This window comes from Micropterus salmoides, unplaced genomic scaffold (assembly GCF_014851395.1).
Source record: "Micropterus salmoides isolate LMB-PRFRI ecotype aquatic unplaced genomic scaffold, ASM1485139v1 Ms_hic_scaffold_2, whole genome shotgun sequence".
NCBI lineage: Eukaryota > Metazoa > Chordata > Actinopteri > Centrarchiformes > Centrarchidae > Micropterus > Micropterus salmoides.
In genome coordinates this window covers 45,188,939-45,206,098 of record NW_024041150.1, presented here as the reverse complement: position 1 = coordinate 45,206,098, position 17,160 = coordinate 45,188,939, and the positions used below count along the sequence as shown (strand labels likewise).

At 38.5% G+C, this 17,160-nt stretch overlaps 1 protein-coding gene and 1 long non-coding RNA gene across 3 annotated transcripts in view; one reads left to right on the top strand and one right to left on the bottom strand.

The window, feature by feature from the left end:
- The window catches only part of LOC119911718 (titin-like), a 305,379-nt gene that overhangs the window by 154,776 nt on the left and 133,443 nt on the right, over positions 1–17,160 (top strand). The window lies entirely within an intron of this gene.
- Positions 292–15,428, bottom strand: LOC119911724. The gene is made up of 4 exons (XR_005446010.1): positions 15,314–15,428; positions 14,947–15,048; positions 2,174–2,272; positions 292–339 (listed from the first exon to the last, which is right to left on the bottom strand). It is a non-coding gene; the product is annotated as an uncharacterized LOC119911724 (long non-coding RNA).

The following is a 17,160-nucleotide window of genomic DNA, read 5'->3' as shown; positions in this document are numbered from 1 at the left end:
TATATTTATATATTTGTTAAATGTCTGTTTTTTTCCTATAATACAATTCACATCTTTGAAAAAGTAGAATAGATAAACTAGCAGGTTACAGAAATCAAACTTAATACAATCTGACTCCACTACAATGTTACAATGTTGGTATCAAATGACTTGGAGAACGTAACCATGATATTGAGCCCAAATGGAGTTAAAGTAACTGTATCAAATGTGGACATGATGCATGAAAGGGTTAATAAATAAAGAGCAGCTGTACCTCTCGTCCTTTGTGGTCTGATGGCTATTTGTCCATAATGACGTCTCCTGTTCTTACTGCTGAGTAGACTGCAGCTGGATCACTCTCTGGAAAACAAAACACAGAAATTACATTACTGCAAATACTACAACTGATACCAGTGGTGTTAGTACATTTACTGCTGTACTAGTAGTACTGCAACGCATATAATACATGTAGACCAGTAATAAGTTTTATTAAAGGCTTCATAAATGACAGCAGAGCTGAAAGAACAAATATAACTGGAAAGTATTTGGCTGGAAAAGGAAGTTGGCTGCTCGCTTCTATTAATACAAGTTCACACATTTCAGCAGAAGTCAGAATATAGACACGTCACCATCAGCTAAAACAGATCACCCTATAGTGAAAAACCACCAGCATCACACAAGAGTTCACTGAAACCAACAGGAGGAAGTTTCTGTGTTTAATGTGCAGAATGGAAAAAGTATCTTCGTTCTGCTGAGTCCATCTTCTCTTTATTAAAATCATTAAACACTTAATATAATATTTACATTAAAACAAACATAAATAATAATGTTTGAGTAAAACACAACAGTAAAACATTTTACACATATTTAGATCCTGTTTTGAGCAGAATGTACAGAGAAATGTAATTCTGCATATTTATAATTTAATAAATAAGTTATTTTTTAAATGAACAGTCCTGCAGTGAAAGATGTTCAGAGACACGTTCAGCTGAAGTTCTGTTTTTCTCAGAAACATTAAACTGGACGACCACAGATCTGTTATCTTGTTAACAGATTCACCACAGGACACAAAACAGACTCACATTCAACACATCAACAAAAATAGACTACGGTCTGAGACTTGGGGAAGTAAAACGATAAAATAAATGTAGTTTGACCAGGTCTCATGTGAAAGGTTTGTGTTAGTGTCCGATGTGTAATGTAAATTACATAAAATCTAAAAATAGAGAAAAATGATGATTTCAGAATAAAACTCATCAAATTACCAAAATATTTTTTTGTACTTCAGACCATCACTGACACAATTCATTATCTAGTCCCAAACATTTAGAAATGTTCACATTAATCTTTAATGTCCTCTCCTTTAAAAATGTCCTGACTTTCTGAAACAATCTTTACTGACCTAAAACTAATTCTGACCCCAACACAATAAATAGCCTTATTATTTTAAAGAGATAGACAAGATGTTATCATATTGTATATTTTTTTTTAGTTTCCAAAAACTAGACTTTACTCAAATTTCACAATGTGGACAATTTACAGAAATGTCCTCACCTTTTAAAGGTGGGGGGGGTGATGGAGCAGTGAATGAGACACATACCTTTGGTGTGAAAGACTCGGGTTTGAATCCACTGTGAGACACCATTGTGTTCCTGAGCAAGACACTTAACCCCTAGTTGCTCCAGAGGCGTGTGACCTCTGACATATAAAGCAATTGTAAGTCGATTTGGATAAAAGTGTCAGCTAAATGAATAAATGTAAAGTTCTGCCTGTCAGACTGGATTCAGGGTTATAGGCCTTAATGATCCTGAGTACAACTGCAGAGCTCAGATGTTTGATTCCCTGTAGCCGTCTCTCTCTGTGGCTTGGTCATGTATTATAACAAACCCCCATCAGTTTCATAGTGGTGGGAAGCCAGTGAGGGATCTCATCTTTTTTTAAAGTGCTGTATAATTAAATGTTCCTCTTGCTTCCTTGTCAGACTTGAACCCTCAAAGTTGTCTCTAGTGGAACTTGCAAAAAAAACTGCTACCAGGAACCACAACAGAGAAATTAACAGCAGGAATCACAAACCACTAAAGTACATCCTACACACCTTTTGGGCCATGAAAACCACGTAAACATCATCCTGTTTTCTTCTCTAACAGATCTTCTAGAGTTGGTTCACGATGGAAACAAAGAAGAGCAGCTGTACCTCTCGTCCTGTTTGATTTGATGTCTTTGATGACTATTTGTCCATAACTGACGTCTCCTGTTCCTCTCACTGTTGAGTAGACTGCAGCTGGATCACTCTCTGGAAAATAAAACACACACAGCTGATACCAGTACTGTTAGTACTACGCTACTACGACTGCAGCAGCCATGGTACAAAAAGTATTTAGATTAATATGCTTCTATTATAATAAATATATATTTCTGTACAGTATTTGAATATTACACAATATAAAATGTATTAATATGGCAGAAAATATCAGAATATAGCTGAAGACAGACGTGTAGGAATTAAACTGAAGAACATTTTACATTTTGACAGTTTTTTTCTTGTTTACATTGCTGCTGCTGTGAAAGCTGAAAAGAGACCAAACACAAGTGAAGCTGATTTATCTGAGTCGAACGACCACAGAGCTGCTGGCTGTGATCAAGATAAGAGTCAACGTGTTCTGCACAGGATGAACATGTTGACTCTTTCTGACTTTGTTTTTAGCACCTTGGACTGTGAGAAACAGCATTTTGTTCATGTATACTCAGTATGTGGATGAAATATAAATAAATAGAATAAATTAACTTGATTTCAGGACGTCACACAAGCTGAATTATTTACTGTGTTACAGTGAAACTTTGAATTTAAAATTTGTATTTTTTATTTAAAGATCCATATAAAATATTGGTGTCACTTCAATATAAACATATTGTGACATGGGGAAAACAGTTTTTCCTTGTGTGCTTTGCAGATACAAGCTTCATGAACTGAATTCACTGATCTGCAGCTACTCAGGAATATATGAGACTCAGGGTCGGCTGGTGAAAACAGTTCTAGGTGGGGCTGAGCCATATTCAGTCAGTTTCAGGTAACATCCCAATACAGTTTAACAGAAACTGCAGGACACCAGCGCTCTGTCAAGTAGTCAGTGATTATTTAATGCCACTGTTACAAAGTTGATGCATTCTTAAACACAAACATAAACAGTCTGTTGCACAAACAGTAACATTAGCAGTGCTGACTGAAGTTTTCAAATCCTTACCTTAAGTAAAAAAAAAAGTGGATCACATCACTCCAGTTCTGAGGTCTTTACATTGGCTTCATGTATGTCAAAGAATTGATTTCAAAATCCTGCTGTTAGTTTATAAAGCACTAAATGGTTTAGGGCCAAAATACATTTCTGATCTTCTGCTTCGTTATGAACCATCCAGACCTCTCAGGTCGTCTGGGATCAGGTCTGCTTTCTGTCCCCAGAGTCAAAACTAAACAAGGAGAAGCAGCGTTCAGTTATTATGCTCCGTATATCTGGAACAAACTCCCAGATAACTGCAGGTTTGCTGAAACTGTCAGTTCTTTTAAATTAAGACTGAAGACTTTTCTTTTTACCACTGCTTTTAATTAAATATTTAAGATTTTCTTTTTACTGATAACTTACACTGCACTGTAACTTTACTGTCCTGTTTTCTTTTTCTTTGTTTTTAGCTTTTATTATTTTCCATTTAACGCTTTTAACCTGATTATAACACTGTAACTTATTATATTTTATGTTGCTTTTAAACTTTCACATATTTCCCTGTTGCTTTTATGTTTTATGTAGAGCACTTTGAATTACCTTGTTGTTAAATTGTGCAATACAAATAAACTTGCCTTTATTGTCAGAGAGGCAGCTTCTGACCAAGTACAGACTCAGTGACCCGCAGCTGAAACACTGAGACATAAAACGTCCTGGTTACCTAAAGAATATAGAGTCTGTGAGCTCTATAGGACAGGCGAGGTGGAGACAGAGACACATTGTCTCCTGAAATGTGATAAATACAGAAGCAATAGTCTGAGAAATTCCATTTTAACCTACTATGGTGCGCATTATTTTGCCAGAGTGTAAAAAAATATTGTTGTGTTTTTTGTCATTAAATAGACCAAGTAAACATAATTTAAAGAAATTTCAAAAAATATATATTTTGGTGTAAACTTTGGGGTACGTTGACTTAAAGCAACACTTTACCATAATGGTAAAGAATGGAAAACCGGTTAAGATTTGAAAATCCTCTAGTGTGCACCAGGCGTTAGAGAGAAAAGCTCATGAAAAGCTCATGATTAAATAAAAACATTTTTTGCACCACGGACTGTTTAAAAAGGAAACTAACAAAGATGTAACAGCCAGAATCGTGGGGCAAATACGAGTTTGCAGCAGCATACCATGCTGTCTTTGTGTCCACTCCGGTAAAGGTCTCTGTGATTGTCATATACCGTCCACCAGGACAAATGGGTAACTTTGTGGAGGAGCTAGACACACTGCTGTCTTCAATCCCAGAGCATGACTGTCCCCTACTTGTCCTCTGTGACATGAACATTCACTTAGACAATTCAAACTCAGCAGACTTCCTGTGTCTGATTCAGTCCTTTGATCTAACACGGGTTCTCAGCCCCCCGACCCACTAAGCTGGCAAGGTGCTTGACCTCCTTCTTGTCCGAAACTGTGCCAAAGAGTGCCTAACAGTCACACCTCTATATGTGTCAGACCACTATTTCATTCAGTTCACGGTATGTCTACAGGAAAAGCTCATTCTTCCAACACCATCGGTTTTACAACCTCCACAACCTGTCTGCCGCTCACTTTGCCTCAGTGGTAGCTCCTGCTCTACCCTCCCTCAACACATTTTCCTCACTTGAGGTCAATGATGCCGCACAATCTCTGTGCTCTACGCTAAGCTCGTGCCTGGATAGCCTGTGTCCTCTATCCACCAAGCCTGCTCGCCCAAACCAGCCCCACCCGTGGCTAACTGATACCATCTGTGGGCTCCGTACTGATCTCAGAGCGGCTGAAAGAAAATGGTGAAAAACCAAAGACCCCGCTGACCTTAAGGGCTACCAACTGCTCCTGTCCTCCTTCTCAACAAGCATCAGTGCTGCCAAAACTGCGTTCTATAATGACAGAATAAGCAGTGCCACTGACTCAAGGACATTATTTTCCACCCTTAAAGTGCTACTAAATCCTCCTCCACCTCCACCACCCACAAACTTGTCTGCTGATACTTTTGCTGCCTTCTTCACAGGCAAAGTGGCGGCTATAACTAGCCAATTCTCTGAAACACTCAACCTCAACCATTGTAGCAGTCCTACTACATCTTGGTTGTTCACTCTCCTCGATTACTCCTCTCACAGAGAGCGAAGTATCAGAACTCTTGACCCGTAGCCGTCCAACTTCATGCCCACTGGACCCGATTCCTACGAATCCCTACGATTCCCTTATATAAGCATCTGCTCTGCAGGCAGAATAACAAAGCGTAAGATTGAAATATCCAGTGTAATACATTTTTTATTACAATGTTATTACAACCAAAATCATCAAATGTATAATTAATGAATTAATCAATGTAAAATGAGTGAAAATTACGTTAACAGCTTTTGATCAGTACATAAACCTAATGCTCAACACCAAGAAATGGCATGACGGGATTCCATAATGGTTTGATGCTGCTTCAAGGCAACATTTCCATTTGAACTATTTTCCATTATATAATTATCAAATAATTATATTAAACAATTAATAATGCAACTTTACTCACTTATTATTGTGAATATAATTTTTCTGGGTCAAAAAAGTAAAATATATTTTGAGGGCAGTGTAATGCAGCAGTAAAAAGATTCCTAATGGGCGCCAGAGCATCATGTGACAAATTTTAAGACTGCTACTAGTTTCCTTAAGGCCCTGCAACTGTTTTAAAGTAATGCATCATATTTTGTGATGTTTGGTGGAGGTGTACAAGGGCAAAAAGGGTATGTTGCCCAGAGGCAACAGCGTACCATAGAGGAACTTAATAAATTAAGAATAATCCCAGGAGACAGATGGCAAACATTGCTGCCAAGTATGTGTCCTTGTGTCCCAACCTGAGGGACAGCGAGGGACTCAGCCAACAATATGCGTGGCAGGTTACATCTAGTTCACTGTTATTTGTAGTTTACGTTCTATCTGTGTTTGTTTTTTGTTGTTTTTGTAATTTATAACTGCTAAATTGAATGGTCTTGATTGGATATATCTTGTTATGTCATTGTTATGTTATATTGAAATGTAAACTTTTGGCAAAATTGTGTAAATAAAACCTTTATGCCAATAAAGCACACTGAACTGAACTGAACTAAATGATCAGGAAAATGTACTTGAAGTATTAAAAGTAAAAGTACTCAAAGCAGAAAGCAAAATGTGCCTTGTGACTTTCATACTATTATATTGATTATTATTATTATATATTAGATTATTATTACTCATGCATTAATGTAGTTGGTTGAGGTTGAACTGTTTTGTCTCAGGCAGCAAGTAATGATTATTTTCATTGTGGATTAATCTGCTGATTATTCTCTCCATTAATCGATTGTAAAAACAGTGAGAAATGTTCTCACAGTTACCGAAAGACAATTACCATAGTAAACTAATGTACCAGCTGTCTATAAACTGTTGGGTAGTTTCATTTATAACAAATATTTATGTGTTTTGTGTGTTAAAATCTTTCTTTGTAAAGTAACTAACTGATTAAATGTAGTGAAGAAAAAAGTATAACATTTCCCTCTGAGATGTAGAGGAGAAGTAGAAGGTGCCAAAAAAAAGTACAAATACGTCTAATTTGTATTTGATCAAATGTACTGAGTTACTATCCATCACTGAACATAACAAACACACTATTAAGTCATAATATCACTGAAAAGTGCCATATATTGCTGAATGATGTCTCGTGCTAAGGTCAACTATGTACAATGAAAAGGTGGGTAAGGGGAAAGTGTGTGTGTGTGTGTGTGTGTGTGTGTGTGTGTGTGTGTGTGTGTGTGTGTGAGAGAGACATGTTATTTGTAAAGATGTCTATGAAGATTCTCAGTCATCCAGGTCATAGTTATCCAACGAAGGTTAAAATGAAGGGCAACTGGACTTGGTTGAAGCTACTGGAAATTATTTGTAAAGGTATTTTGTCCTTCTGTCTTCATCAATATGGCAGCAAATATCAGCATACAGCTGAATTTAACTGGAATGCAATTCACATTTTGGCAGTATATTTCTTAAGACTGCTGCTGCTGTGAAAGCTGAATATAGATGAACATGTCGACTATTTGTGAATTTATTTTAAACACCATGGACTGTGGGAAACGGCATTTCGCTGATTTGTATACTCGGTATGTGAATGAATGACAATAAACAATCTTGAACTTGATGTCAGGACGTCAAACAGACTACTAAATTATAAAGTTTATGAAAGTGAAATCCAAATATGAGTCAAAATATTGACTTAAATATTAAGATCCATGTCACAAAATGGAAAAGAATAAAGGGTAATTTATTATTTACATTAAATAAACAAATCAATAATAACACATAAGCTTACTCACGCTTATGTGTTTATCAGAGCATTTACAATTCATTCATTTTATATCTTTATTATTATAATATTTATTTTTAACAGTCCTGCAGTGAAACATGTGCAGAAACACGTCAGGCTGAAGTGTTTTTATCAGAAAGAGGAAACGACTGCAGAGCTGCTAGCGTCTGTTAGCAGATTCACCACAGGACACAAAACAGACTCACATGCAACAAACACAAGGGTGTGAATTTAATCTAACAGTTGGGGGGGGGGGGGGAATGAACATAAAATTTCTCAGGCAAAATTTCTAAAGGGGACACAAAAGCTATCTTCGACTCTAGCCTACTAATCAGCTCTAAATCTAAACTAAACTAGAACTCATTTGAAGGTCTTGTTCTTAGTCTTTCGCACCCAAGTTGGAAATCACTGCAACCAATTCTTTTTGTTATAGTGTACCGAGCACCTGGCCCGTATTCTGAATTCTTATCTGAATTTGCAGAGTTTTTGTCAACTTTAGTCCTTAAAACGGACAAAGTTATTATTGTAGGGGATTTTAATATTCATGTGGATGTTGAGAATAACAGCTTCAGTACTGCGTTTATCTCTTTGTTAGATTCCATTGGCTTCTCTCAGAGTGTTCATGAACCGACTCACTGTTTTAACCACACCCTCGACCTTGTTTTGGTGTATGGTATTGAAATTGAACATTTAGTGGTGTTCCCACAGAATCCCTCTTTGTTCGACCACTGTTTGATAACTTTTGAGTTTGTATTGCTGAACTACACGCCATTGGGCAAAAATACTATACAAGTTGTCTGTCTGATAGTGCCATAGCTAAATTTGAGGATGCGATTCCATCAGCTCTAAATACATTATCTAGTCACAAAGTAACGGAGGACTCCTATGCTAATTTCAGTCCCTCCCAAATCGATCATCTTGTTGATAGTGCTGCAGGCTCGCTGCGAATGACACTCGACTCTGTAGCCCCTCTAAAAAAGAAAATAATAAAACAAAGACGGTTAGCTCCATGGTATAATACTGAAACTCACAAATTAAAGCAAATATCACGGAAACTTGAGAGGAATTGGCGTTCCACCAAAGTGGAAAATTCTCGTTTAATTTGGCAAGATAGTCTTAAAACTTATAGGAAGGCCCTCCGTAATGCCAGAGCAGCGTACTACTCGTCATTAATAGAGGAAAATAGGAACAACCCCAGGTTTCTTTTCAGCACTGTAGCCAGGCTGACAGAGAGTCACAGCTCTATTGAGCCAAGTATTCCCATAGCTCTCAGTAGTTACGATTTCATGAGCTTCTTAATGATAAAATTCTAGCTATTAGAGACAAAATTCACCAAGACCTGCCCTCAATTAGCACCGACTTATCTCTTAACTCAGGAACCTTAGAAACAGCTGTAGAACCAGATACATGTTTAGACTGTTTTGCTTCCCTCAATCTTTACCAACTAACTTCAATAATTTCTTCATCTAAACCATCAACCTGCCTCTTAGACCCCATCCCGACTAGGTTGCTTAAAGAAGTTTTACCCCACCTCTATATTAGATATGATCAATCTATCTTTATCAACAGGCTATGTACCACAGTACTTTAAAGTAGCTGTAATTAAACCTCTTCTGAAAAAGCCCAAACTTGATCCGGATGTTTTAGCCAACTATAGACCTATATCTAACCTTCCATTTCTCTCTAAGGTTCTGGAGAAAGCAGTTGCTAAACAGCTGTGTGACTTCCTACAGAGCAATAGTTTATTTGAGGATTTTCAGTCAGGATTTAGAGCTCATCATAGCACAGAGACAGCACTGGTGAAAATTACTAATGACCTCCTTATTGCATCAGACAAAGGACTTGTCTCTGTACTGGTTTTATTAGATCTTAGTGCTGCATTTGATACCATTGACCATCAGATCCTATTGCAGAGACTGGAATATTTCACTGGCATTAAAGGAACCGCTCTAAGCTGGTTTAAGTCCTATTTATCAGATCGATTTCAGTTTGTACATGTTAACGATGAGTCCTCCATGCACGCCAAAGTTACTCATGGAGTTCCTCAAGGATCTGTCCTTGGACCAATCCTCTTCACTTTATATATGCTTCCTTTAGGCAATATTATCAGGAAACATTCCATAAGCTTTCATTGTTATGCAGATGATACTCAGTTATATCTATCGATCAAGCCAGATGAAACTCATCAGTTAGCTAAACTTCAAATGTGCCTTCAGATGTTAAAACCTGGATGACCTGTAATTTTCTCATGTTAAACTCAGATAAAACTGAAGTTATTGCTCTGGGGCCTAAGCACCTCCGTGACGCATTATCTAAAGATATAGTTTCCCTGGATGGCATCGCCTTGGCCTCCAGCACCACTGTGAGGAATCTTGGAGTTATCTTTGATCAGGACATGTCGTTTAAGTCTCACATTAAGCAAATTTCAAGGACCGCCTTTTTTCACCTACGTAATATTGCGAAAATCAGGAACATCCTGTCTAAAAATGATGCAGAAAAACTAGTCCATGCATTTGTTACTTCTAGGCTGGATTACTGCAATTCCTTATTATCAGGCTGCTCGAAAAAGTCCATTAAGACTCTTCAGCTGATCCAGAATGCTGCAGCACGTGTTCTGACAGGAACCAGGAAAAGAGATCACATTTCTCCTGTTTTAGCTTCTTTGCATTGGCTTCCAGTAAAATCCAGAATAGAATTTAAAATCATTCTTCTTACTTACAAAGCTCTTAATGGTCAGGCACCATCTTATCTTAAAGAGCTCATTGCACCTTACTACCCCACCAGAGCACTGCGCTCCCAGAATGCAGGGTTACTTGTGGTTCCTAGAGTCTCCAAAAGTAGAATAGGAGCCAGAGCGTTCAGCTATCAAGCTCCTCTCCTGTGGAACCAGGTTCCAGTTTGGGTTCAGGAGGCAGACACCATCTCCACATTTAAGAGTAGGCTTAAGACTTTCCTCTTTGATAAAGCTTATAGTTAGGGCTGGCTCAGGTAGTCCTGAACCATCCCTTAGTTATGCTGCTATAGGCCTAGACTGCCGGGGGATTTCCCATGATGCACTGAGCTCCTCTCTCCTCTACTTTCTCTCCCTCTGTATGCAACCTTATCCCATTATTGCATGTTACTAACACAACTTCTCCCCTACTGGTAGTCTTGTGCTTTCTCGTCTCTCTCCTCTCTCCTCCTATCACTTCCTGCAGGTGTTTCTGGCTCTGGAGCTGTGGAGTCTGGATCTGTGGTTGCGGGTCACCTGCTGCCCCCGTGTTCCTGCTCGACACCCTCTGCTGCAACGACTATTGTTGCTAGTCTTATTGTTATTATTGTTATTATAATCATTAACATTACGATGGTTACCATTAACACTATTATAAATATCTGTACCATTTTTCATTTAGTCTATAGCAACATTACCTTCACTGTCTGTACCTCTGTGTGTATATTGTGTAGGCTGCCTCCCTCCCCTCTCTCTCTCCTTACATCCCCCTCTCTCTCTCTCTCTCTCTCCTTACATCTCTCTCTCTCTACATCTCTCTCTCTCTCTCCTTACATCTCTCTCTCTCTCTCTCTCTCTCTCTCTCTCTCACCCCAACCGGTCGAGGCAGATGGCCGCCCACCCTGAGCCATGGTTCTGCTCGAGGTTTCTGCCTCTTAAAAGGAAGTTTTTCCTTGCCTCTGTCGCCTAGTGCTTGCTCTTGGTGGGAACTGTTGGGCTTCTGTAAATATCATCACAGAGTACGGTCTAGACCTGCTCTTTTATGAAAAGCGCTGTGAGATAACTGTTGTTGTGATTTGGCGCTATATAAATAAAATTGAATTGAATTGAATTGAAATAATACAGCTAGTACTAGTATAGGATACATGTACACAGAGGGAAGTCTTACTGCTATTATTAGTGTAGCATGGAGGCAGTGATGTTACCAAATTGCCATGACTTTTTGTACTTTTCTCTGTCTTTTTATCTGGCCAACAACACAAAGCTGTAGTTGTTTAAATATGATTAAGGTTCATAGGTTCACCATCGGTCATATTATCCTAATTATCCTAAGGATCTTCCACATAGTATTTTAGGTTTCCTCTGGGACAGAAGATGTCTCTTAATATTTATCTGCTGCTGATTTGCCACTGAACATCATACTGAGCAAAACCCAACACAACAGTAGATCTACAACATTAACCTAACATCAGTTCACACACAGGATTATAGCTGTACCAGCTGAAATAAGAGATGCACTAATGATCCTAATTACTGATTATTTAAAGGTCTGACACGCTGATTCCACTTCTTTCTTTCTGACAACTATAACTGACAAACATCTCTGCAACTTTTCTTGATTGGATATTTTCTCATTTTGAGGGACATTTTAAAATATATTTTAATTGAAAATATTTGAAAGAATACATTACCCTATTTCTAGAATTTTATTTCTAATCTCACTGATTTAATTCTACTTAATTCTCCGCCTTATTTTAGTGTTAAATCTCAAATTACAGTACTTTTCACTTCAGACACACATGCACCTACACCTGTCTCTCTCTCTGCCTGTATCTGTCTGCTCTGACTTTATTTGTCAGCAGTTTAATAAAAGTAAACTCGCGTTTGTTTGTTTTTTCAATCGCAATTCCGTTTTCACAGCTGCAGATGAGCTCTGTGACATCAGCTGTGTTTACTGTTGCTTTACCTGCTTACTTGCCTTGATGAGTCTATATGATGAGGAGGCGCATTGACCAGTTCGTTACTACTTCCTAACGTGGTGTGAGAAGTGAAGCCTCCTTCTAAACACCACCAAAACAAAAGAAATGTCCATTGACTTTAGAACGTTGCAATCATCAAATCCTACTGTTATCAATGGGAACCCTTTTTATTATAATTACAAATACCTTGGCATTGTGCTCGACCATAAGCTCAGATGGGATCTGTGGTCTGACCTCATAAACACTAAGACACAACAAAGAATGTAGTTTTTAAAGAAACTGTTGTTTTTTTTATTGAAAGTGTTTTTGCCTTTTTGCATCATTTGCTGGTTTGGCAATGCTACTGAGGTTTAGAAAAAGTCAGTAAGAAAAACAGTAACAACGGCCAGTAAACTATTAGGGACCGAGTAGGGAATGTATCTATAGGGAAAGGCTGATGAATAGTGTGGGAGACAAGAGGCCCCACCTTGCACCTTCATTTGAACTGTTACGATATCGCCTCCCTCTATTTACAGAAAATAGATAAATTTGTGCCTTAAGAAATCAAGTTTTTAAACAGGTAAGGCACATTCATAGCCAAATAGGCAGGATGTTCAGCTTGGTCTGCCTAATTTAATCAGTAGTAAGGTGTGGGATTTGGGAAATTATGTGTTATGTATTAGTGTGTGTTTACCAGTTTGAAGGTTCTCTCTGTGCTGTATGATGCCTACTTTATTGTTCTGCAAACTAATTTCCCTACGGGGACAAATTAAGAGATGATTGATTGATTGCTTTAAAATATCCACCGTGTTTTCTAATTTAATATAAGATAGTGTCTCTTTCTGTAAATTTCTCTGCAGGTGTTATGCGAGTGTTATGTCTTCTTCACTCCAGTGAAGAACTTTAACACCTAAGACATGTTATATCGTGTTTGTGTGGCCAGGCCCGCTTTAATCTATCGTTAGGCCCTTAGGCTGAGAGGTTTTGTAGGCCCCCAATAAAAACAATAAAAATGTGTAATGGCCATTTTTGTCTGTACTTCGCGCGACAATAAGCTTGATTGGACAGGCTACTTCCTGTCGGCACCAGCGTCTACTGCGCACGATCGCGCAGCAGACGTAGAACAGCGATTGAAACACCGCGGTGAAATTAGTTTTAAGTTGGATATTCGACAGACATTCACCCAGGATCCAGTGACGGCTTTTTAGTCAGTTCACCCAGTGACAGTTGTATAATCATTCATACAACGATGGCAGAGAAATAAATGCAAGGTGCCAACTGCTGATGAGAAAGAAACTAATACTCTTTCACACACACTCACACAACAATGGCACAGCCTTCTGAGCAAATACAGAGGGGGCATATATCTTCCATGTAGAGGACAACCGCTCTACATCTAAGCAACAGACATTGAAATAAATATATATATATATAAATATGTTACGAAAGATTTATTTTAATTCCACAGGTCCAGTGTGATGGCTGTGAACGGTGGTTCCATGCTCAGTGTGTGGAAATGGACAGCACACAATATGAAGAGGCAAAGAAAGGAAACTGGGAATGTCCGTTGTGTAAATAAAGTGTTCTTTGAAATCTGCTCAATGCTGTGGAAGAAAATGACTGACTCTGTGAGGTACAACTGCAGTTGTACAAGAGGTGTGTAATATGTGTAACAGGTAGTAGTACTATTCGGCATTGGTTTTGAGTCCCTGAATCATTTGAAATGGAATCTATTGAAGAAGAAAATATAAATAAATATTCATATAAAATAAAAAATGCACTCAAATCAAATATGAAGGGGTGTGTCTCATTTGCCTAGTATAGTACTACAATTCGGCATTGGTTTGAAGTCCCTGTGTCACATGACTTGGAAGATATTGAAAAAAAACAGAACTTTTTTAGATAAATTATGAATAAATATTAATATAAAGTCGAATATGCACTCAAATCAAATATGAAGGGGTGTGTCTCATTTGCCTAGTGCAGTATTACAATTCGGCATTGGTTTGAAGTCCCTGTGTCACATGACTTGGAAGCTATTGAAATAAATAATGATTTTCCCAGAACACTGTTCTCACAATTGTAATTTATTGATGGTCCCTAAGCTAACCCTCGTTGGTTAAAAGCGAGCCATCAGAGGTGAGCTAACCGCACTTATACAACCGTCACTGGGTGAACTGACTAAAAAGCCGTCACTGGATCCTGGGTGAATGTCTGTCGAATATCCAACTTAAAACTAATTTCACCGCGGTGATAGAAACACCGTAATTCTGGTAGCTGCATCAAGAAAAAGTCTCATGGCTCAGTGTGTTTGTCTGACTCGGATCGTCACTGTTTAATCAGCCCACCTACGAGACTCACCTGCCAAACACCAACGCAGCGTCACTGATTGATCTGATTGCCGAGAGTTTATAATCTAAGCAATACGGTTACATCTCTCATGTGCGACGGGGTGTCACAGAGTTTTAACGTCATTTCTGGGCCTACATGGATCCCTCCATGCAGGCTTTGGTTGGCGTCACTGTCTGATCTCTGGCTAACCCCCTTGGGAAAAGCAGGCAGTGGACACTGTGAGGCCAGAGAGGAGGGACTCAAAATGTTTCTAAAATAAAAACACACTTTTATTGCCCCATTTATGTTTATATTGTTTTACTACTTACACAATTATTAATAGATTTTTAGGAGGGGGGGCAACCTTCAGATGGAGAGGGTCCAGAATCAATAAAACATCGTTACCTTTGCTGCATCTGATTGGCTGCTGTAGGTGACGTGATATTTTGACATCACTGTATGTGATGTCATCTGTGATGTCATCATCCCCAGCTTCTACTTCAGCAGCTGAATGAACCAAAAGGAGCAGAAATTTAAATCAAGAAAGGTCATGTGATTTGATCAAAAGCTCCACAGCTCACTAAATTGACCCTGTGGTGAGATTGTTTTATTAACAACAGCAATGTGATTTATGAGAATCCTGATGGACGTCTGACTTAAAAACAGTTTATAACTTGTTATTATTTGTACGTCCAGAAGTGTTAATAGAAATGTGTCAACAGTAAAATGTGACTTTAAATGTGAACTGCAGCACATGGAGTCTGTCACTGACCTTTAGGTTTCCTGTGGAGGCATCGTCTCGCCAGTAAAACCAGTAAAACCAGTAAAACCAGAACACAGAACAGTAGACCACAACAAGGGGAGAGGAGGAGAGGTGGTTGAAGGAGGACTTGTAGTGGTGGGTTTCACTGGAATGAACAAGAAATTATAATTAAAGGCACAGAAAATAAAATACATTAATAATTTATTCAACAACATGCTAACAGAAAGACACAGAAGTTAATTCATGGTGTCAGTCTGGTTTAGAGTTAAAAAGATCACGTATCAAACGGTAGGTTGAACTTTCTTTGTAGATTGCAAAGTTAGAAATGTTGTCACATCATGAATCATCTCTGCTGTCCTGAAACCTGCTGAACTAAATTTAGAAAACAAAACAAGGTCAGTTTGAGAATTATCTTTGAGCTCCTCACCTGTGACAGAGATCCAGCTGGATGGAGACTCTCCACGACCGCTGATGTTACACTTGTAGAGGCCTTCATCAGACTTGTTAACATGGTGGATGGTCATGTGACCTGTAGGCTCAGTCCTGATGAGGGAGCCATCTTTATAGAAACCAGCTGGGAGGTTGGAGGGAGGGGTCTCTGTTTTACAGTGCAGAGTGACCTCATGTCCCTCCATCACAGGGAGGACAGGACTCTGCAGGATCACTGGTCCACCTCAACACAGAGACAAACTACAGCATTTCATCATTTACACACAGCTTCATCAACACTAACTCCACAGTCTGATCTTACCAGTGACAGTGATGTTGATGGTGTTACTGGTTGCTCCCTCTCTGGACTCACACCAGTAAACTCCACTGTCCAATGTGGCGATGTAGCTGATGTTACAGGAAGAACCAGCTGATGTTCCCCAGCCAGATCCACACTGAGTCCTGGTTTCTCTGGTTGTGTTCCTCCTCAGCGTCCATCCAGCAGAGCTGTCGTCGTCCTCACAGCTCAGAGAGACAGACTCTCCTTCAAACAGCTGAGAGCTGCTGGGACTCACAGTCAGAGAGGCTGGAGGGGATACGTTACATTTTAGTGAAATGACCAGATGTCTCACAGTAAAATCTTGACACTTTGTTGGGAACGACAGGATATGCTAAACTAATCAGCACCATGTGGTTGCTGACACACTGGGCAACAGTATTTTTTAACAGCACAGTTGGCTTGAAGTAATTAGCTCGAGGAAAAGGACCAGTCTTATATTGTCATTAATTATTTCCAACCAGCCCAGAAATACAAATAGTTTTTTAACCATTTGTTAATTATTAAAAAAAAACAATAATGGAAATACAATATATTTATCATTTATTTCATTTATATTGTTGGACAGAATTAAGGGAGGAATTGATGATGACTGACTGAAGATTCAAATTTTGCACCTGCTGCATTATGAAGATTCACTATATTTTTTTGATGTGATTTTTTTTTGTTAAATTTAGTTATTTATGTCATGTACTTTTAAATTTAAGCTGCCCTTCCAGTCAAGAAAGTGGAATGCAGACATATAGGGCTGCCCTACATGCTGGAAAATAAGTTGTCTTTAAGTGAAATCTAAAAGGTTAAATACTTCCTATAAGGGCAGAAAATTGTTTTATTCTTTACTTATAATCCTTTACGCAAGTACTTACAGGAGTGCTATTTTTCTCCTTTTATTCTGTTTTATATATTGTTTTAAATCTTTAACCTGTTCCCTTTTTATTATTGTTTTGTTATTCCAGTCTGTCCACATGTGTGGGGTTTAGGTCAGGGATGTGGGGTTGTTGATTGTTTTCCTCTTCTCCTTCCTTGACTGGGACCAGTCAAAGATCTTTTGTTCTCCAAAACATAGAAACCCAGACTGTGTAAATGATCA